Here is a 23341-nt window from a genome sequence, read left to right on the forward strand (position 1 = left end):
CATGGGAGATCTAGAGCTTTCTCTGTCAACCTCCCTCTTCTTAATCTTTTCTTTTCTTCCTTGGCTCTGTCCTTACCTTTTGTCTTTATCAAGGAAGTACATGCCGCCCTGCTCGATGAGCTGACGGCCTAGCTCGAGAGTGACTTGATCTCCCCAGGAGTTTACAAATGGCATAGACATGTCGTCAAGAAAGAAGGTCATCTGCTTGCCTGTAGGAGGGCAGTAGGTCTTGCCTGTCTTTCGCTCTAGCTCGGCTTCGATGGTTTGCTGAAATCTTTCGGGAGTCGTTGCCGAGGAGAGATTTATGCGCTTCCATAGCACTTCGCTCAGTTTATACTTGGAGAGAAACATAAGGGCTGTAGACGTCTTAGCCGTCCCTGGGCCTCCTACGAGAAGAGCGGATTGATACGAAGGAGGATTGCGACAAGCCGGAAGCTTTAAGATATTCGAGATCAGATACTCCGCTCTACAGGAAAGAAAGAGGCATAGCAAACAGAACATGATAGAAAGAAAGAAAGAAAACACAAGGGAAGAGAAATGAAGTAGCCCTTGAAGAAGGAAATGGAAAGGCTTGACAAAGAGCATGAGGGGCAGGTAGACAGGAAAGAAAAACCTTGTATAAGAGCTATCGAAACACTTGGATACAGGATATATATTCATCTAGTAAGGACGATAAAGAACTCCACTATATGCATCTACGCGTATACCTATACAGCCACACATGCATATATCTATATGATAGATGTATATATATATATATATATACGCGCCATATGGTGATCGTCGACAGGGCGACTTAGTCACTGGTGAAAGTAGAAAGAGAGAAAAAGGAGGAAGAGTGAAGAGAGGAGAGAACACAAGTTTGCAGACAGCAAGATGAAAGAAAAGGAGTTGCAACTTAAGTGTACCACTTGCCACCCCAGCCAGATAGCTCTATACATATATCTGGATGTCCATGAATAGATAGATAGATGGATGGATCTCTTTCTCTCTGGATATATCTCTATATACAGATGATAGTCATGATACTTAATAGAGTAGAGATCGAACCGATCGTCCACCTTGTATTAAGCTAAGTTCCACACCTTGTACCCTCCAAGGCATAACATAAATGTGTCTATGTATGTAGAGACCTGCCCCTGTAGACATATACCCATATTATATATATATATACATTCACGTATGACCATGTCTATAGACTCTTTCTGTGTCTCTTCCATGCCTGTACGCCTACATCATACACTTACGTCTCATACAGAGCTATTTTTCTGTATCCCCCCGTGTAAGGGAATGGAAGTGTCTATGAAGTGGTAGATCTTCGCAGGCATGTATGAAGACCAACGACTTTGTAGGCGCATAAAAGACACCTCTACACACGGGTGGCTTTCTCTCTCTCCATGAAACTTTTCATACGAATCTACATACGTACTATAGTGCGTGGGTTGCATCTGTGGAGAAGAGTAGAAAGTAGAAAGGAGAAGAAGGGAACGAGTGTGTGGAGCTTACGGCTGTACATTCGATGAAGACATCCTTTGTATAAGGAGTCACTTTACAGAACTCCGCATTGATGATAGGCGGAAGAGAAAGGATGTGGTCCTTCGAATCTAACATCAAAGGGTAGACCGGAGAACTCTCTATGATGGGAAGATAAGCCTGTATTAACAACATAGCATAAGATTTCACAGAAGACAGGGAAAGTCTCGCTGGACATACACCTCAATTCGCCTCTTTACAGCGTTTGTACTCGTCTATCTTCTCATACTCCTCTCTCTCTGGTATCATACATTCCATATCTTATCTCTTCAGCAGCAGTGTATCTCCTTCTTTCTCAACATGTATGCGAGAAGGAAAGACACAAAGATATAGAAAGGAAGAAGAAGAAGAAAAAAGACCTCCAGGTCTCATCGACGCTTCAGCTTATCAGCGAAGAGATCAACGAGACAGAAAGAGAAAGAAAAGACGTGAGAAGGAAAAGATACATCTCTTTCACACTGTGATGTATGATCTCGATCGTGTGTATAGAGACGTTCTTATTCCTTTGATCTGTCTTTGTCTTTCATTCTTTCTCGCTCCTTCTGTCTTTCTTTCTTTCTACTTCTTTCTTTCTTACTTTGAGTTGGAGATGCGAGGAGAAATGGTCCATGACACCTTTCCCCGTCATTTCTTTATCACATCCTAGCGGCGTGAAAGAGAACTTGGAAGGCTCTCTCGCGTCGTAGAAGAAGGGAGGTGTAATCTTCGAGAGATCATGCGTCCCAATAGCGACTAACGTCCGTCGTCTGTACAGAGAAACAAGAAACATACACATAGAGATAGATCAATAGGTAAAGGATAGATAGATAGATAGACTAGAAATAGATAGATAGATTAAAGATAGACAGATAGATTAACGATAGATAGATAGATAGACTGCACATACGATAACTTAATCAAGAAAGCTCCTCGAGCATGGGACAAAGAGACCGATAGAAATTTCTCGTGTATAGACACTAATGCGGAGGAGACAAGCCTTGGGGAGATGTGAGATAGGAAAAAATTGACATTCTTAAGGAAGACAATGATACATAGACAGACTAAAGACAGACAGAGAGACAGAGTAAAGATCGGTAGATTGAAGACAGGTCAAAGATAGACAGATTGAAGATAGCTAGACTGAAGGCAGGTAGACAGATCTATCAGAAGATAGATAGACAGATGTATGAGATTTAGTCATATCTAGCTTGGTATCCGAAGGTGAAGCTATCTATCCATGTGTATCTTGGTGCGTACCTGCAGAGAGTTCGATGGAGTTTGTCCTGATGGTCTATGAATGAAGCTAGACTCGATTTAGTAAACGTCACTCCCCTCAAGATTCCACATACAACGAATGGACGCACTTGATGAACCTAAGACCACAGCAGAAAATACAGAAGAACAAGAAGAGGAAAAAGAAGAATGAACGAGATGGATAATTCTCCCTCATAGAGGAAATTTCCTTCAAATGGTGAGACCGTCTAAACTCGTCCACATGTGTTTCCTGTACACGCGTCTTGTGTGAGTGGCGGTGCGTAATTAACACCATTTTGAAGGGGGGCTTGACACGTCTTTCTTGGTTGACCTGTCTTCGAGCTCTTTACCTAGAATGACAAGAGCACGTGATAGATGATAGGAATCGATATGCACATGTATAGGTGTTCGTGGAGTAAGGAAATACTTGGCTACATCGCCATCTATATAGAACCCACACCTGCGCGTACAAGTGTACTTGGATAGACAGACGTACAGAAATACAAAAATAGGTATCTGTCTACACATATCTATATATACATCTGTATAGCTAGATAGATAGATGTGCTGTGGAAGATGAATACAACGTCTTTCAATGTAGCTGTCTGTCTTCGTTGCTTTTCTCTTGTCTTTCTGGAGCTTCTCTGTGAAAGAAATGAGAAGCGTTAACCACGCTAAGTGGATGGAAAGACGATAAGATACGAATTGAGAAGACTGAGTCTCGCAAGTCGCTCACGGATTTTTTAACTGTCATGGTATATTGAGGGGTCGGAGGATCAAGACGATAAGAAGGTAAAGATGTCCCGGGAGAAGAATTGAAGATATTTAAAGCTCTTGCAATTCCTTCAGTACACAGCAAATCATATCTGCATGCAACAAGAGAGAAAGAACACGGTGGAAGTGACCAGGCCCATCTGTTGTAACATACACATCATCTCACCCCACAGCAATCTTCACAAATGCCATATACATACAGACACAAATACTTATATATATATGTATGTATTGTATACATATATATGTGAGTATCTATATAGATATATATACGTACGGGTATCATACCTTTGCAAACTAGGATGAGGCAGAGGGTGCATGAAAGAATACGCGGGGTGCTGTTGAGTACTCTCCCCAACGGTCACTTGTACGAAGGGCCCTCTTCACCGGGGTGGCTACGTACATCCATACAGAAATACATACATACATGTCGCTGGAATACATATATGATGATCTGCCTGCTTTCCTCAACACCCCCCTATGGGGAGATCAACCTGGGAAGACGTCAAGTACGGGAGTCAATACACTTACATGCACACCAATGTGCTAGATTATGGTGCTGATATACCTACGGGGGGGGAGGCCTGTCGGAAGCGCAGATCTAACAAGAGTCTCAGACATACATGTGATTTCATAGGGCAGCAGGAGGGCAGTAGTCGACCCAGCCTTATTGCCTGCTAGGTGCATATACAAGATTCATGGATCCATAGTATATGTACCTGTTTGCTGGGACTTCAATTTTATAAAAAGTCTCTTTTGTGCCATCTTCTCCAGGCTCTTCAACTATTTCATCTAATTCAACACCAAAGCTAAAGCAAAGATCCCCGAACTCCGACGCCGCTGCGATGGCACAGTCACACACGGAAAGGAGCCCGCGCGACAAAGCTGTACATACACCTCAAGTCGGAGGTGTCCATACACCCCAGGTCGAAGGTGTACATACACCTCAAGTCGGAGGTGTACATACACCCCAGGTCGAAGGTGTGCATACACCCCAAGTCGGAGGTGTACGTACACCCCAAGTCGGAAGTGTGCGTACACTTACACCGGCGTCTACACTGGACGCGCGAATGTACAAGGCTTACCAAGGAGAAAAGAAAAAACAGATGAAAGAACTCGGTGAGTACTCACGAAAGAACATCTAGTGGTATGTCCACAACTATCCACACGCGATACGGCGAGCATTGTAGGACAGCCTTATGTTTGTATACACATCTACTTCAGACCTTACTTCCATACATGCCATCCACCGAAGCAGAGAACTCAAGAATCCGCCCTAATAGAGGTGTAGAGAAAGATGCATTCACACCTTTCTCCAGGCACATACGAACTCTACTGCCGGAGAAAGAGAACCCCGACACGTTCCCAGCTGTAAGAAAACTCAGAGGACTTGCCCGCATAACTCAAAAAGAAGAGGAATGTCTGATAGCTGGTGGATGTGAAGAGAAGAAGTCTAGGTAGACCGAGAAATAACCGAAGAGGACCCGAAGAAACAGGATCGAACATAGACGAAAGAAAGATGAAGAAGAAAAAATGCAAGGACACAAGAGCGGAGAAAGATCAGTGGGAGACGAAGAATGATGAAGGAAGAGAGACAGAGAAAGGAATTCAAAGAGAGAAAAGTTGAAGTATGAGTAAGAGAAAACTTACAGTATTCCCGGCCTAGTCTCCTGAAGAGTTCATCTCGTGGGACGCTCACAGTAGGCATCTTGTTAGGTTGGACGAGAAGAACAGTGAAAAGAAGAGACACCCCACCGAAGAGGGGGGAGAAGAAGAAGAAGAAAGAGAAGAAGAAAGAAACTTCCTGAGAGGGAGAGGAGAGGGGAGATGGCAATGGAGAAGCACAGCTGAGATAAAACGAATACGTTCTTTCCGAAAAAAGAGAAATGTTTGGAGAAGAAATAGAAGGAGAAAGTCAACGGAGAAGTACAGAGAGAGAAATGAGGGTTAGTGTTTCATGAAGAAAGACGACCGAAGACTGAGCTATTGAGCGAGAGAGAGGAAGATAAAAGCAGACGCGGAAGCGAGGAAAGAAAAGAACGTCACTTCTTTTCTTCTTCACGAGGAAATCGCATGAACAATACACATTAGGTGACCAGCCGTCGACCTTCTGGGGAAGAGGAGAAAGATGGGTAAAGAGAAAAGGCGTGAGGACAAGGTGTGTGATCTGCTATCAGAGAGGGAGAGATGAAGAAGTTCTTTTTCTTTGAAGAGCTTGGATATGAAAAAGCTGAGCTGCCTGCTAATCAAGTCGAAACGAGAGAGTGAGAATGGAGATCTTTGAAACAGAGACAAGAGAAGGCTTAAGAAATCCTTTCTTTCTGACAGAGAGAACAACGTTGATTCGGGTTCTAGCGAAGAAGCTTCTCCGTGGTGTATATACACACCAACAGAGAGACGATGACAAGGATAGATGCGTTATTCTCTGAGGAAAGAAAGATCTCCATTCATGAAGGGCTGTAACTGCAAGAAATGTTGTTTCATGTCTCTCTCTAAAGGACGAAATGAAGGAAGGTTGATACAGCGGCAGCGGTGCCTACGAGAGGAGAAGAAACGATTGAGAGAACAGTTTTCGAAGACAGAGAAAGGAAAAGAAGAGATGGAAAGAAACTCCGTGAGCCGATAAAAAAGGAATGTCGATTGAAACGAGGAGAAAAACAAGAGAAATAAAACACCCCACCCGTTTTTCACCCCGTGCTGTATGTGCGTATCTGAGGTGTCTATACACCTGAAAAGGAAGAGAAAACCATTTCCTCCCTCGAAAAAAGTACGAAGGAAAAGAGGATACACGGTAGATAATGCCGTAAAAGAAGCAGAAGTAAGTGAAGAGAATGAGAAACTCTTTAATCCAAGAAGAGAAAGCAAAGACCAGGTGCATGCAAAACGGAATATCAAAGATCCGTCGAGTGCTTTCTACTTTTCGTTCATGGGGCTGAGCAGAGGAGACGAACTGTTTGTATTTGTAGATCTGGACGCTTCTTCCTTTCTGTTGTAAGTAGGCTTGTCCCTCCTCCCTTCTGTGATGAAGGAAGGCCAGACCCTCGAACAAGAGAGGTCCGAGAAGAAGGAAGTATGCTGAAAGTGAAACAATCCATAGCCACAGAGAGAAAAGACAAATAAGATCATCTTTCTTCTTTTCTACGGAGTAACCTTAGATCCGTAATTCGCGGAGCAGAAGACAGGGCCACGACAGCATCTTCTAGCGAAACAAATGATTTGATAGAGCATACAGTAGATAGAAAGAGATATGTATCTGTAGATCCATTTATGCAAGACATGAAGCGAACTTTGTACGTAGCACAGATGGAAGGACATGCGTATGCGGATATAGAGATATCCATATCTTTACCTACGAATCCTCCTGTCGGATCCGCTAAGTTAGTTCCGGCTGATCGTCCATTGTTCGCGAGCTACGCCATCTTTCTACAGCTCTCCGTCGGCCGACCTTTGGTCGTGCGGTGTATGACGCCGGTGAGTCCCCCCCCGGAGGTCAGAAGACCCGAAGACCATTGACGATGCGCATCTAGGTGGTATCTCACATAGAGAACGCACTGTGGTGCCAAGAGAGAGCTTAGGAAAGCTCTCCGACTATCTTCTTGTAGCAGTGCCGGTGGTCTGCCACCAAGTGACACCGGAACTGCGAGTGAACAGAATCCCTGCTCAAGCTTTGGATGGCCCCATGAGGGTACCCCCTTACTTGATGAAAGAACTGGGCTCTATGGGTTACTGGCCTGAGAGGGAGTCGCCTGTCGAGGTTTTGTTTTTAAGCATCTAGGCTCTCCTAGAATCAGAGCTCGTCGAAGTATCGTTTCGTCAGCTGTTGATGTGATGCCGGCCGTAATGAAGAGTTAGGAGTTTTTTGTTGTCCACCGAGAGAACGAGGTCATGGTCGTGAGAGAGACCATGCAAGCATCTACGCCATCGCAGAGAGGGCAAAAAAGTGGTGTTTACCGACTGCCTCTCCAGAAACGCGGCTGTTTTGCTTCTGACGCTTCGGAGGTCTGCCACCTTTGATGACTGATCCCCCGCTTTCCGTATTGTAGGTACCGTCGAAATGCTGCTAGAAGCTACGCTGCAGATAGGTGTAAACTTCTGAGGCCAGCGCGTCTCGGGCCGGGCACCTTGGTGTGCCTAGGAGCGTGTCATCTACAGCCCAGTAGACTGTATGCTATATTGATTGCGATAGTAGAGAATGAACAACTCTCAACGGTTGCCACTATTCTACTGACCGAAGCGCTGCCGAGTAGAGCCGCCGCCGTGAAGCTGCTCAGCTAAATTCAGGACTGGTCTCCTGTAGAGTCTGTCGTGTGGTGCCATTGGTTACCGTCATGTGCATCAGGCTACCGCTTATCCCTGCTCCTCTGCAGGAGGACAGGCAGCTTCCTGAGTCGAGTATTGTGCGTTCGGAAGACTGTGGCGCACCAGCCACTTGGACTGTATGGGAGAGCTGCACAAGGAAAGTTTTCCTACACTTGGGGGCGCCTCGCATCACTGCCGGTTGTGAGCATTACACAAACTACAAAAACGTTGAACGTACATGAAGATGGAGGCCTCAATGGTTTGGTACGAAAAAAAGTCCCACAGCCAGAAAACTTCTTGCAACAGCAGTCAGTGGCACAGTTTGCTGTTGCACGTTTGCGCGGGATGTCGAGGAGGAGGTGTCCGGTGGCGGCGGAGTTCTTACTGGGACCTTGCTACGAACCGTAGATGAAACTACAGCACTATCTCTTTGGGAGAACGCAGCCGCACCAGAGGCTGTACAGATGACAGGTCTCTCTCCGGTGTCCGGCCCGTACATTCAAGCATATGTAGGTAGATACAGTTATCTAGATGCACAGCTGAACTTTATACGGAAAGAGATGATGTTGAGGCTTCTCCGTGTCGGCCATCTAGGGAGGCGTTTCTTTTTGGAAACCTACACGATTGCAGACCAAGACAGCTGCCTGTCTACGGAGCTATCTCGAGCACTCCCGCGTCGCGCTCTGAAGTTCTGAGGATAGTAAAAAGACGACGAAGGATGGACCTTTTCTTTGGTTTGTTATTTCCCATCTATCTACACAGCTAACTACCTAGACTGAGAAGAGGAATTCAACATCGAGAAACAGGAGTGACTAGTGAGAACTCTAGGTAGCAAGGAAGTCTCACAAGAAGATTTGGGGCCCTTGCCTCCGCGGTGACCTGTCACCTAACCCGCGGCGACATGAAGATCAACAGAAAGCGTAGCTTTCAACTCTCCCCTTCTTTTTTCTCCTAGGTCCCATGAAAGATAACTCGGACCAAACGAGAGCGAAACAAAAACCACTCTGCAGTAGGTATGTACGGCGCCTCTGCCACGGGACACCGCCGGCAGAAGGAAGGATGAGCACGACAAAAAAAGAGAGAATTTCGAGAAAGTAATGTTGCTAAAAATATACAGAGAAAAGAAGCTCCTCAAAAGCATGCTTCTTCGTTATCGAGGAAAATGTAGGTCCGGTTCAGGTGGTTATACACTGTATGTACTTTCATGTAGATTTATATGTACTACTGGGGGCGTGCTTACACCTTTGTCTACGTCGGGCTACACAAGCTATCATTGAGAGAAGTGTCTGATCACACATAGTTCACAATAGTTTGGATATGCAAGACAGGCTCACCTCTACTGAGAGAAAGAAAGAAGAGATACGGAGAGCCGTTTTCTTGTCTGTTAAGCTTCTTTCTTCTCTGTTTTTTCTCGAGGTCGCGTTTCTACGTCCCACACGATGCGTGGCGCTTGTCAAAGATCCGCTGCTTACGGCATGCGAGGCATGCCAAGGACCGGCAGTAGAAATCAAGTAAGGAAGGAAGCGCTGGGGAAGTAGCAGCATACACAGTCGCGCATACACACCAACAGGGGGTAGACGACAGAGAGAATTAGAAAGTGCTCTTTACGAGGAAGGAAGATAGCCCTTCACTTGCTCAGCTATACAAAGTACGCGGTAGGTGGAAGGTGTAGGTTCTCGATAACAGAAAGGGAAACGCCGTCTGTTTCTTTCGTTTTTCTTGTGTCTCTTGTTCGTCCCGTGTTTCTGACATTCTCGCTGTACATGTCAGGAGTGTGGGTTGATTTCTTTTGTTCTTTGAATGCAAGCACAAGAGTCACTTTTCACCAGCGACCGGGTGAAAACCGAACTGTGAAAAACAATGTAGGCACGCGAACATGAAGAGCCGAGAGCGAATCCAGGACGCGGGTGAGGGGAAGTGTGGGTGAATGTGAATGAAGCGATAGAGCTAAATAGAAAGATGGGCCGTTACAGAAAGTTCTCTCTGTTGGTTCACGGAATTACAAGCAACAGTGGAGACTTTCCTCTTAGTTCTGAGAGCCTTCACCTCAGCTCGAGGGAATATCCATTCTCCCTTCTCAATACTCGGTATGGATCTTCTCGTGCCAGGCGAGAGAAGAAAATTTTTGCGAAGAGAGAAGGATCCAGTTGCCATTCTTGGTGTCCAACGAGTCACAGAGGTGGCGATATGGACAGGCGTACAGGACGCGTGCATAACTTCTCTACTGACAGTTAACGAGGTACCACGCAAGAAGCTTGCCACCATGGCGAACGAAAAGTCATTGAGTAGAATGTATCCATGCATGTAACTGCACTTGCCACAGATATATATATATATATAGATATATACATTTATATACATACATACATAGATTCACGTTGCCACGAGATAAACATCTCTACATTTAAATACTATCGGTACAAACGAATGATGTCGACGGTGATTCCTGAACCGTATCATGTCCTTTCAATAACTGTATATTGTATAGAGCTGAGATAAGGTAGAGGGTTGCATCCATGGAAATAGCCAAGTGAGACTGACTGCAACGGGTACGTAGTTAGTGGCTATGGAGAAGAGTTTTCTCGTAACCACGAGATATCTAGAAATCACTCCCGTGTATAAATCTAAGATAAGCGGTTCATGCGTTCATGCCCATGAGTACCCCTGTGGCTAAATGCACGTAACATAGATACACTCAATAGCGGAGTTGTACAAAGGGAGAGGAGAGTAAGAATATAGTTAGAGAGCGACGTGTGAGGCGGACCCAGAGACCGCCATGATTATTAGGAAAACACTTCGTCCGGAGAGAAGCTTTCCATTTAGCGAGGTTGTTATCTCTCTCTCTTGGCTATGTCCTTTCATGTATGACAAGCTTTTCTCGAATGCAGAGGAAAGGGATCTTCAAGTACCGCGGCGGTGATGTCAGTGCCGGAGAAAGAAAGAGAAAGAACGGCACACGCTCTCATTCTCGAGAAGGGTGGAGATCAGTGCTTCTGCCTGAGGAGTGTATACAACTATTCGCGGGACGGCCTTCTAAGGTTCAGAGAACACACTTGAAGTACAAGAAATCGAGAACTGCAGTACTAGGAATACAGCTAGGAGGCTTACCCCCAGTCTATCCACGGTTTGTTGCGAACGTAATCTAGCTGACGGAATAGCTGCGGCAGTAGCAGGGGCAGCTAGCGTTGCGTTAGCACCCGACAGTGAATCAGGGAGGGCCGCCGAAGAGTTTGTCGATGGCTGATCCTTCTTCGGAACCTTAGAATAAACGGCGCAAGCGAGTATTTTCGTGCCACAGAAACCGTTGGTCTCCTTCTACGGAGTTGCGTACCTTCAGGCAGTTGGGTCGCTTGTATCAATGTCAACTAGCCGCCTGTGAGGAAGTGCCAGCAGTGCGGGCACTCCTGAGTCTACTGCCGTGCAAGAAGTGTTTAGAGACGGTTTAAGTAGCACAGTGTCCAGAGATGTGTGTCGCTACGTAGGAGTTCTTGCTGCTTGCCAGTAAGCAAGAAACCGTCCCTGTTACTCAGCGGTCTAAGCGAGAAATCGCCACCACCCGGGCAGAACAGGTCGGATTGCCCGGGCAGACTTTCAGGGGCTCGCCAGCAATAGGCGTGAGTTTTTGCGTGAATATTACCGGCGGATCTCCGCTTTGCGCAGTTTACGGAAAGAAGGGTACAGGAGGTGTCTACTTCAACAAACTAAAACTTCCCACTCGGTGTCTCGCATCACGATTTATACTGGGATGCTGGCCCGGGTGCCGTGCAGCCGCGACTAAGATTCAGCTGTTGGGTTCTCGCGACAGCGCGGGAAATTCACGAGAAAGACTTTTCAGGAAACTTTCACTCGTCTCTCTCTCCTGTTGTTACTCGTGTACGCTTCTAGCTGCGTCGCCATCACTTATTCTTTGTCCCTCGGGTTTTGCCCTTGTGTTAATCGTTCGGATGCGATACGTTTCACTTGCGTTAGCAACCTGTTTTGCCGTCAGATCAAAAAAGCTCCACTGGCAGAGTAGAAAAAGAGGAGGACTGTACTACCAGAGACTTCAGCAATATTGTAGTGCGCTCAGGCACTTTGCTATACAAGCAGCATCGCTGTCAGAAGACCTGCGGCAGTAGCAGCGGCAGCTTGCATGGCGCGACAGCTCGATGTTGATCCAGGAGTTGCTGTCGAGGAGTCTGTCGTAGGTGGATCGTTCTTCTTCGGCACCTTAATGAACACGGTGCACGTAACCTCGTTCGTCGGAGTAACAGAGCCGGAGAGGGGACTTTCTAATACGTTGCTGGCGCTAGTTTTGTTACAAGTGTAGCAGAGGTACTTGTCTTGTTCTGGTTCAGTGTTGTACTGGAAGAGATAGACAGGGCTCTTCTTGTTGAAGAGGCTGACCACGGCCTCTTGCTGGGTGAGCGTCGCTCCGTCGACTTCGGAAGTGAGAGTTACATTCTTCGTGGTGTCGCAGGTTCCAGGTTTTTCCTCGGTGTAGAGGTAAACTTTTGTGAATTTGGCATCTGGCGGGCTCAACGACGATTTTTCATCACAAGTAAACTTCAGTTCACCGCCTTTTTTTGCAGTGAGCACTAGACTGCCGGTTTCATCACCACCTTTCGGAAGACATTTCTCGACTGTGCTCGCCGAGTTCTCAACCTCGTCGGAGCCTACGGGTCCCGACGCTTGAGTGAGTTCACCTGTTAGCCGGCCTTCAACGGAAAAGGCAAGAGCAGCAGCGAGACTGGCTGCGGCCACCATGATACAGGCGACGCCTCGGGGCGTAAGGTTGAGAACTCTCATTGTGATACGGCAGGACTGACAGGAAGCCCCTAACCGGGCGACCGTGAGACCAGGGAGGGGGCGTTTAACAACTAAACACTGCAATGGCACGTCAGTCCCTCTTTGTCGCCTCATTTCAGCACTTGTGTCGATGAAGGGACTTGAACCAGCCCATGCAGGGGCGCAGAGAAGGCCCCGTCTGCAATGTGGTCTGAGGAGTAAAGGTGGGGCCCCGTGGACGAGGATTCATGTCGTCGGTCCATGCAACGGAAGCACATTCACTTTGCCGCAACTACAAGCGACCTCGCTTCTCCCCGCGAGACACTTCAAACGACTGCTCGCCCGCTGCTTAGTGAGCTGCTGGGCGGGGGGTGGACAGCGAAGTTCATACACCACTCCAGCCGTCTCACCACGCCTCCGCTCCGGTGTAGCGCAAGCATCGAATGTCAGTCGCGGGACAGCAGATCTCAGAGGGAGAAGACTTGAGAAGTTACAGAAGCTTGAGCAATTCTTTCGCCTCACTCACCGAGAATTGTTAGTAGCTAGTGTTTTATCCTCGGCAAGAATGTGAGATTCTCGCAAGGGCCTAAACCCAACTTTGTACAGCAGCCATCGCTTGTCGACAGTGAGGGTGGCGCTCGGTCATCACTGAGTCTTCTCTCGCTCGGCGCGCATTCCTCTTCTCGCGTAGTTAGGTTCCCGGCTAGCTTTTGTTTACATCTCAGTTCCTGTAGCAAGTGAGATTCTCCTTGCACTTTTTCGTACCCAGTACTGAGCAAGAAGTTGCGGGTGCGATCCCAGGTAGCAGGGCGTTCAGAGATACGTGTTGCTGTGTTTACCGAAAGTGGAGTAGCTTCTTGTTACTAATCGGTGTAAAAGCCACCTGGTGTCCTTCTGAAGTCGAGGCGAATAACTACTTGCAATGGTGTCCAGGCGCAGCTTCAGAGAACAGTCTTTCGTTTCGATCCTCCATCGGGCGGCATGTCAGAGATCTCTCATACACACCTTCGGGAGGGAGGAGCGAATGACAGGACATAGCTAACAGATTACGAGGGAAACTCTTCTCTTGAAACGCTATATCAATCTCTTATACTTCTTCCGAAGTCTTCTCCCTTCTTTAGGAGGGGACTTCTTTTTCTTCCGCAACCTCCCTGCAGAAATTCACCCCACGGGGTCTTTTTCAACTCTCCCGCCAAATAACGGCCTAGCTATCTGATTTTACCTCCACTTTGTTTTCTTCAGAGCAGTTTTCTAACATGATGCTCGTTAAAAGGGTTTTTTCCAGGTAAAAAGAAAATCGTGGTTGGTTACGAACTAACACAGGTGCTGTTCCCCGTTCAGTTTCTCTCGGAAGATCCTCTTACTGAGATCGATCCAGATGCCTTTCTCCCTTCCCTTCAGTCGTCTCATACCAGCGACCACAGATAACTGCTCTCCTCCTAGGTCTGTCTTCTAGTTCCATCCAAGTATATGTATACGTACTCATAAACACATACCTTCTCAGAACACAAAAAAAATCAACTGATAAGGTTCTCTTTCCCGGGAGAAAAACTTTCTTCATCTATCTCCGTAGAAATTTCCTTTCCTTCCAGACAAGGGGAACTTCTTGCATTTCTCTGTACAGCTCGCTGGTAATTACAGATATCAGTCTCCCTATATCTGTCTATAGGTATCTCTTTCTCTACAACCCACATACATCTTGCCCAGCTTCTCCATACACTAAGTGTACCTGTCAGTTTGGGTATCTCTTCGAGTCATATGTCTATCCGACCCTACTAGTCCTGAACAGAACGACTAGGCCTGGGCCGGCAACTCCCTTGAATTATTTTCAGGATGACAAAGAGACAGAGGAAGGATCCTTTTGTCCGTTACTGTCACATTTATCTGCCTATCTAGCTACTTACCTATTCTCGAAGGAGGAAACTAAAAAAGAGAGGGGCAAGAGAAGGGAGACCCTCGGGCTCGACAGTCAGGACGTTCCCTCGGACGGTCTCTTTTCTCCGGGGAGGTGCACTCCGCTATTTTCAAAAGAGACAGTCTGATCAAGAGAATCGTCTCCTGCGGTGACAGTTTCATCCTGTTTACCTTTGTCTACTCACCGTGATAGATAACTCACACGTCCAAAGAGGCATGTCAGCCCCTGGTAGATGAAATGGACCCGACAAAACCCTTCACCATGGATGATATTGTGCGATGGGAGGCCCTCCCGGACAAAAGGGCTTGAGAGAGGGCTGGAGAGGGGGGAGGGGGGAGGGGCCCCTCGGTGTCTAATTGAATTTGCAATCGGTGATTGAGAGACGAAAGTGTGTATGTACTTCACCCAGCCCCATTGCAGGTGAGTGAAGAGATGAAAAAGAAAGACTTCTCTTGCTAAGCCTGGAGCGAGAAGAAGCTCGCTAGAAGGAAAGCATTGAAAAGAAGAGGAAGAAAAGTGTGAAGTTGATAAGAAGTAAAGTAAGAGATTTTCCTTCCATCAAAAGGGATCAAGTTGTCTTGTCTTTTTGTAGTATCTTCCGTTTACTTCTTACTCTCTTCAGTCTTCATTTTGAAAGATAAGTGAAGAGGCAGGAGGATACACGAAGTAATAAAGACAGAGAGAGATTGAGCGGTTGTCGATCCTGACCGCTGACTTACCTTTCGTCGATCTCTCGATTCTGAGATTTGCCAGTTAGAAAACTGACCGATGACGAGACATTCCGGTTTTCGCAATCAGGCAAAGAGTGCAAGACTTTCAGCTTACTTGTCAAAGTGCAAAAGATTCTGTGAAAAGGGTGGTAATTGACGTGTATGGAAAAGAAAATGTTTGGAGACAAAATCTACTTGGGCAGGAGTCTTTAACAGAGAAGGAGCAAACTGAGCTCTCTCCTTTCTCTCTCTCTCGGTTCTTTCGCTCGCATGCAATAAGGGCAAAGATTGATTCGTGAAAGAAGTTCTCTTGTCGTGTTATGAAACAGACCCAAGTGAAAGAATCTTTCTTACTTCTCCTGGCGATGGATGGTACTAGTTTGTCTCTCTTCGTGGAAGTCAGTGAGTGAGAACTCACTGACTTCCACACTCCCGTTAGTATAAAGACTGGAATCACAGCCTGATTTCATCTTGTCTTCATGCCCGAGAAGAAAGCGAGAGAGAACGGGAGTCCAAAGAGACACCAATCCGGCCTTTCCTTCCCCTGCTTCAGTAGCTTTCCGTGTGTTGGTACACACGCCGCAACCCTTCCTCTTTAATTTTCTCGAAGAAAACAAGATATCTCATTAGTCAGGCGTGCACACGTAGAAAGTGAGATAGATGTTAATAGACAGCAGTAGCCAACCTTAGTTGGCTGAACCTCCTGGCGATGTGAAAGTAGTAGCCTTGTTTCCGTTTAACAGTGAGGCTCTGAAATAACCAGGAAGCGTCTCTTCTCAGTCCTCTTAAAGAAAACGCATGTTGCTTTGGTGAATTATTGACCTTTCTCGTGAAAAGAAAGAGAGTACAGAAGTGAAACCCATTTGGTGTCTGAAACGTCTACGTGTAGGAGACCTCTCTGCTGGCTCTTCTATGGTGTCACCTGCAGATACAGCCGAACACAAGGACAGGGTTTAGAATACTTCTTCGTGAAACTATTCTTTCGTAGAGCTTATGTCTCTACCCTGAACGCCTTTTCATCTTCTTGTTCATAGTATCAGCCTTTCCTTTCTGTCACCCTGTGAAGTTCACACTCTACTAATTCTCCGGTTCTGTAAGGAAAACAACACTCGGGAGAAGAGCTTGATGGAATTCGGTCTCTTCCGCATCATCAGATCAAGATGAAAGATGACGTCTTGTATATCTCCGTTCTTTCCTTTCTTTTCTTAAAAAGATCTCCATCTCATTTTGAGTATCCTGTCAACCCAAGAATGCTGTTAGAAATCTGAGCTTAGTCGGCAAAGAACTGACCTGATGCACCAGCATGAGGGCTACACACGGCTGCGCCTTTGGTCCATCTTCCTCATCTTTTCGAAATTGTAAGAGGTGCGTTTCATATGAAGATGAGAAAGAACCGGAGGATCTCTGTAGGACCTCCAGGGGATCTCCGAGAGTGCCTAGACCTTCTCTTCGTTCCTTACCTACCTCGACACCAAAAAGACTTTCTACTCGAATCACAAGCGCTACCGCCACCACCATGGCGCCATCGTCGAGTCTCTACTCGAGAAACTTTCCTTCTTCATCTTCTTCAATCCATTCCCGTAGTGGAAGTCAAACGCATAGAGGAAGAGACAGTTCGACGGTGACGCGAGCTCGGCCTTTATCATGTTGCCCGCCATCTCAGTGTCAGAAAGAATGTAGGAGCACACAAAAAGGAGTTTGCGAGGAGAAAAACATCTATCTTTCTTCCTCTCTTCAAAGACAACTTTCTCAAGATCCTAAGAAGGATACCAATTCTGGCACGACAAGGGGGAAAGTAGCCAAGCAAGCATCTCCCTCTCCTGGTTTGAACACCAAGAAGGACATTCTTGCTGATGTCTGTCAGAGAATAGCTCGAATTCTAGACCAAGTGAAGACTGAATCTTTTGCTTTCAACACAACCAACCAACCGTCCAAACCGAAAGGCGAAAAAACAGGAGGGATTCTAGATAGCCGAAAAAGGAAAGAAAGCGAAGGAAAAGGAGCAAACGACAGTTGCAGATGTGAACAGGACCATGCAAAGTGTGTGATCCGGCGCAATGGAGTTACTCCACCTAAGAGCACAAAGAAGAGAGAGAATGATGAATTTGCGCCGCGAATGAATGAAAAAGCGGAAATAGGAGAAGAAAAAGGATCGGGGCTTTATTGTCCTTCCTGTAGATCCATGAAAACGTCTTCATCGGATAAAGAAGAAAGCTATGAAAGAACAGACCCACAACAAGAAGATCATGAAGAAAACCACCGGTCGATCCAGATTCGACTAGGGAATAGACGCGTTGCTTGTCGATACAGCAGTGTGGGAGAAACCAAGAAATCTTCTTGCCCCCCTACGACAACTCCACGTCTGGAATCTTCTTCTTTATCTCCGACAAAAGGAAGTCAGAAACAGCAGAAAACTCCCAGGAGTCGAAACACGTCATCACAGAATACCTTCCACATCGCAAGACTCGAGGTTGGATTGAAGAAAACGACAGAAAAGAATAAAGCTCTACAAGAAGAAAGAAAAGTGTATGTTTCTCTCTCTTCTCTTATTCTCTCTCTCTCTTACTCTCTTTCTCTCGGGGTTCGCGATTTACCACTGCCTCCTTCTGAGTCTCTATCTCTTTCTTTCTCACGTACATTCTCGCACAGAGACTGTTCGTTGTTTTCTACAACATCAATCAAAAGGAGTCCTCTGCTTAAACCTCTTTCTTTCCTTCTTTCATTCAAACACAAGCCACGTCTCAGTAGAGACCGAAGGGATGAAGAAACGGCTGTCTCTCAGTGTTACACTTTCATCTTGCTGTCTCTTGAAGAATCCTCGTTTCTGTACTGCTCTACGTCAGAGACGGGAGAAGCTTCAGTCCTTTGAAATCGAAAGAACGCCTAGTTTTGCTGTAGAAAGAAAAAAGAAAGAAATCTAACAGGTCTCGGTGGTATCTCACTCAGAGTCTGTCCGGAGAGAGAGGAGTATGACTGCGTGGCAGCTCTTCTTCTCGACAACTCTCTCTCTCTCTCTCTACATTCTTCGTTGGCAAGTTATCTCTGCACTTCCTCAAGTTTCTTTCTCATGACCTGTCTTTCCCTAGCTTGAAAAAACAACGAAGATCGAAAGCCTCTGTCCTACTGGATAGAAGGAGTCTCTCCTCTAGTGAACGAGTGATAGAGAGTACCGGTAACTGCGAAAGATAGATTGCGTAGGATGAAAGGTTGCCTCTTGTTAGCTTTTCTTCCTTCTTCAATCTCGTTCAATTGAATGGACATGAGACAGGTAAAAGAGTCCCTCGATAAGAGAAGAGAAAGAAGTTTAAATCTGTCTGTTAAGGAATGAAGTATGTCATTCCCTCTAGTGAGTTACTGTTCATCTACGGAGCTCTGTGTCTTCTTTCTTTCTTTATATGTTTTCGCAGACTCTTGAATTCTTTACAAGAGGTCCAGAAAGAAGCAGAGAAAACACGGAGACTTCTCACTGCATGTCAACAACAGTTGGCAGGCCGTGAAGATGCCCTCAACCAGCACGCTGTACATACAGCTGAAATCAGTGAAGCGATTCTATCTTCAGCACCTTCCTTTCACACAAGAAAGCAACCTATCTCTCCTCGACTTGACCAGATAATGATGGCAAGTGTCCCCAGAACTAGTAACTGTCGTGGAAGAAGTCTGGATGTGAAGAGAAGAAAAGGCTTTCCACGAGAAGATCTCGATCCCTCACTAGCAGCTTCCCCAGCCTTGACCGCGAAACTCGAAGAGGAGATGAAAGTTCTACGAAGACGTATGGTCTCCTTAACTAATCAGTTGAGTCAGCAGAATAAGGTGATACTACAACGTGAAGAAGATCTGAAGAAGGCAGAGAAATCTCTACAGAGAGAAAGAAATACTTCTTCCCGCTTACGTCGATTCTATATTCAATCAGCCACACGCAATAGAAACCTCATGGATGAAAACCAGGAATTAGAGGAGAATCTTCTACATCTCGAACTGAAACTCTGTACACCCCAAGCCCTTTGGAAGAATAGTCGACACCTCCTCCATTCACATCCATCAAAGTCTTCAGGTGTCTGTACACCTCGTTCAAGAACGCATCAAGACGAAAAGAAGCTGCTATCATTTCCTGAGAAGTCAAGTCAGAAGACTTCTTCTTGTCTTCACTCCCCGACTTCGAGTCCACGCCATCGGGGAGCTTCCAGAACTCCTCAAAAGACAACAGGACAGGGGGTGAATGAGAATCTCACGAAGATCTTACTCTTGGAAAAGAAGAAAACCCTGTCTCTCCAGCAAACGCTCGACAGCTATACTCACGCCATCCTCTCAGATATAGCTCACCGAACTCATTTAAAGTCTTTCTCTTCTTCTCCTCTTTGTTGTGATCCTTGTCTTCATCTCAATGAACGCAATCGACACAAAAAAGCTTTATTGAAACGTCAAGTCCCATGTTATCATCCGCCTTTTCCGAATAGAAGCCGAAGCCGAGGTCTCCTCTCATCACCTCTTTGTTGTCCTCACCCCCGGCCTTGTTCTCCCCCCTCACCTCCCCTTCTATTTCCTCCCTGTCCTAAGTGTCCCCCTTGTTCTCCTGTATCTCCCGGGCGAAACGCAACTTCCTATCAAACGCCGAAAACTAAGAAAAGTGCGGGTTTCTCTTCACAAAGCCAAGTGTCGCCACGTAAGGCAGTCTCTCCTTCGAAGCCCTCACAACGCTCTCCGTTGTCTCGGACTCGAGATGGTAAAGACGTAAAGACAGGGGATGACGATGAAGAAGAGACGTGCTTAACTCATCGATTGTGTCGTTCGTATGGCCAGCAGATCATCGATATCTTGAGAAATCAAAAGGCAGGCGAAACAAAGAAATCCACAGAAAACAAGCAGGAGACAGGATGTCCTCATCGAACATCACCATGTAGGGGAAGAGGGAGATCACCGAGACACCACAATGAAACGGGGAGGGGGCCTCTGCCTTCGCCTTGTCCTCATCAACCAGATAGACAGAGAGATCTTCAAGAGGAAGAAGAAGAAGAAGAAGAGAGACAGAGACTAGAAAGAGGACATGAGGGGACGGAGGCATGTCCTTGTATGGTGAACGAGACTGGGATGAGTCGGACGGATGAAGAAGAAGAAGAAGATCTCCATCATATATCAATCTGTCATAAGAATCAAGCAACTGGTCTTTCTTGTTCTTCTTCTCCTCGTCGTTGTCTTCTTCCTCCTTCTTGTTCTTCTCGTCCTTGTTCTCCTTCTTCTCTGAAGCCGTGCATCTCTTCATGTTCTCCTATTCACGATTCTCCGAGAAAAACGTTTTCAGACGGCTGTCCAGAAGGCCATCTGGATGAAAGAAGACCTCCGTGCCCCCCCGGAGTTCCACCCCCCAAGACATGTGATTGTCCTCATGAACACACCTGCTGCATGTCTCTAGGTGAGAAAAAGGGAATCGATGCTGTACAATCGACACCACTTCATGCCGATGAAAAGACAAACCGGGACTGTAAAGATCCCTTTGGACCGAAGCCGTCTACTTCACCCTGCTGTTGCCCGTCATCTTCATGTCTCCCTCATCTCTCTTCTTCTTCTCCTCCTCCCCCTGTCCTTCATTCTTCGTCTCAAAGTCACACACCTCCTCGTCACTCTCCCTCTCGATGTCTCTCCACATCACCACAGTTTGCAAATGAAGACATCCTTGCATCAGCCCATCCTTCTCTTTCTCCTTCTCATGTCTTTCCTTCTCCTCATGAAGGTTCTCATCTCTCACACAAACAAGATTCCTCTTCTCCATGCTGTTGTCGTCCCCCTTGTTCTTCTTCTCCCCCCCCCGTTTGTTCTTCTCCTTCTCCTCCTTGTCCGTTACGTGGCGGTAATCTCAGTGAAAGCTCGAGCTTCGAAGCAGTCTCTTCTTCTTCTTCATCCAGTGAACGTTTTCATGGAGAGAATGAACTTCACGCACATTCTTCGCCTCCTCTTTCTTCTCTTCCTCATGACAAAAGAAAGGCGAGCGACCACCAAGATGGAGGCCTAGACTGTCTTTCTTCATGTCCTCCACCCCCTCCTCACCCTCATCTTCATCTTGTTTTCCCGCCCACACAAGAATCTTCTTCTTCTTCATGCCCTTGCTGTTGCCGTCGAAAAGACTTCCTTTCTTCGCATCATCTTCACAACGAGAATTCGATTTCTATCCCTTGTTCATGTCGCTGTCCACCTAAGGTCAAAGAGCCTTCTCTTCTTTCTTCTTCTTCTTCATCTTCTTGTATAGATGATCTTTTACTCTCGTCTTCATCTTGTTCTTTCCCAGAAGAGAAGAGAGAAGAAGAGCCAACGGGCCTTCTTCTTCTTTCTTCCTCTTCTTCCTCTCAGTTCCTCACATCGCCGTCGATCCCCCATCCTGTCGATCACCTCACCGATACCAAGAGTCTTTCTTTCTCTTCTTCTTCTTCGTCTATACCTGCGAAAGGAGCTCTTCCTTCTCACAACTGTCATGAAGCGAGAGAGATGAGATCTCATCGTTGTCTCCACTGTCCGAAGAAAGAAGATACAGGGCTAGGAAGAGAGACAAGAGAAGACATCTCGAAGAGTGAGATAGGTACTACAGAGATAGGAAGTCGCCCCGATAGTGAGAGAGAAGGACAACACCGATGGATAGGAGATCAAGACCAGCGACAGATCGATAAACTTTGTCGACATCGCATGCAAACTCACAGTCCTCTTTGCTTGTCTTCTTCGTCTCCTCCTAACCTTTTGAAAAGTCTCTCTAGAAGAACTCACTGGACTTGTTCTTCTTCTTCTTCTCATCGTCATCCTTCATCGCTATGTCAGAACGTTCCTCTTTCTTCTTCTTCTACATTCAAGCATCTTAACAGGAGACACGAAGACTTCAAGATGATCAGAAGGGAACGCCAGGGGGAACGGAGTGAAGAAGATCTCATCAAGAAGACACCTGAGACAGAGGAACACGACTGTTCATGCTGTTGTTTTCACGATTCTCTAGATTCATCTTCCTCTTCTTCTTCTTCATTCTCCCAACACAATCGGTGCTGCCCTTCTTTCTTCTCTTCAGCTTCGTCGTCTTCATCTCTCACACCCCCCCCTCTCTTCTCTCATAGAAAGTCTTCTCCCTGTCACTCTCCTTTTCATGATAGCCATAGGAAGGGCAGGAAGAACAAGAGACACCGGCATCATCATCATCATCTTCTTTCTTCTTCTTCTTCGTGCTGTTCATCTCCGTGTCATGAAAGAAAGAACCATCCTGAGCTCTATCATGGAACTTTCTCTGTCTTCGGTAATGAAGGAAGTAGCGAAGGCCATTCGTTAATGAATGTCTCTCTTACATGTCCAGAGCCTTGTGATGTATGTACACGCAAAGACAAAAGCAGTCCTCTGGATGGCTGCATATCATGGAATCTACCTTCTCAGTCTCGATGAGAAGAAACACCATTTCTTCCTAGCTTCACTAGAGGTAAACATATAGAGTCTAGATAGGCATGTACGTCTACATTCATGTCTCTACGTATCTTACGCTTATCTACCTATCTGTCTATCCATCGACTTCACTCCGTCTTGTCTCTCTCTCTCTCTTCTATAGCAACATATCTCGATCCTAGAGACATAGAAACACCTGCTCGCCTTCTTCTCTTTTTCTTGTCGAAAGAAGATCGATCTTCTCAGGTCTCGGCTTTGTCTCTCTGCTATTTCTACTTGCTCTATGAAGCATTCCATTCTTTCACATGTGTTGATATAGATAGATGGGTCTGTGCATTTAGAAATAGATACATGTATACTAGCGACTCTCTGTATACATAGAGAACCCCTATGATCTTATATATGAAGTCCATCTGTGAGATGCTCGTCTTTATAGTGTATGTACAAGCGGCAGACCAACCGCCTTTCTCTTATGAGTGAAAGACAAGAGAAGTAAAGAGAGAAGGACAAGCTCCTTCATTCATTCATACGAAACTGAAGAGTCTCTACATTAGCAAAACGATAGAGAAGAAGAGGATAAAAAAGAGGAAGAAAAGACTAGCTTCTTAACTCCTTTTCATGATGACGATCATGATGATAGGGCTAAGAAAGAGAGAGAGAGAGAGAAACAAAGAGACAGACAGGGAGATGTCGAAAGGAGACACACCCC

At 46.2% G+C, this 23341-nt stretch overlaps 1 protein-coding gene across 1 annotated transcript in view; it reads right to left on the minus strand.

Annotated features, from left to right (window-relative positions):
• CSUI_001463 (phenylalanyl-trna synthetase beta) overlaps positions 1-6738 on the minus strand; it is a 20523-nt gene extending 13785 nt beyond the window's left edge. The window contains exons 1-7 of the mRNA XM_068061669.1: positions 5191-6738; positions 4260-4380; positions 3503-3632; positions 2770-2885; positions 2111-2279; positions 1430-1653; positions 77-466 (exon numbers count right to left, since the gene is read on the minus strand). The gene's annotated coding sequence lies outside the window, so the exon portion shown is untranslated. The remainder of the gene's footprint in view (positions 1-76; positions 467-1429; positions 1654-2110; positions 2280-2769; positions 2886-3502; positions 3633-4259; positions 4381-5190) is intronic.
• Between the last annotated feature and the right edge of the window lie 16603 nt (positions 6739-23341).

This window comes from Cystoisospora suis (genome assembly GCF_002600585.1).
Source record: "Cystoisospora suis strain Wien I chromosome Unknown contig_580, whole genome shotgun sequence".
Lineage (NCBI taxonomy): Eukaryota > Apicomplexa > Conoidasida > Eucoccidiorida > Sarcocystidae > Cystoisospora > Cystoisospora suis.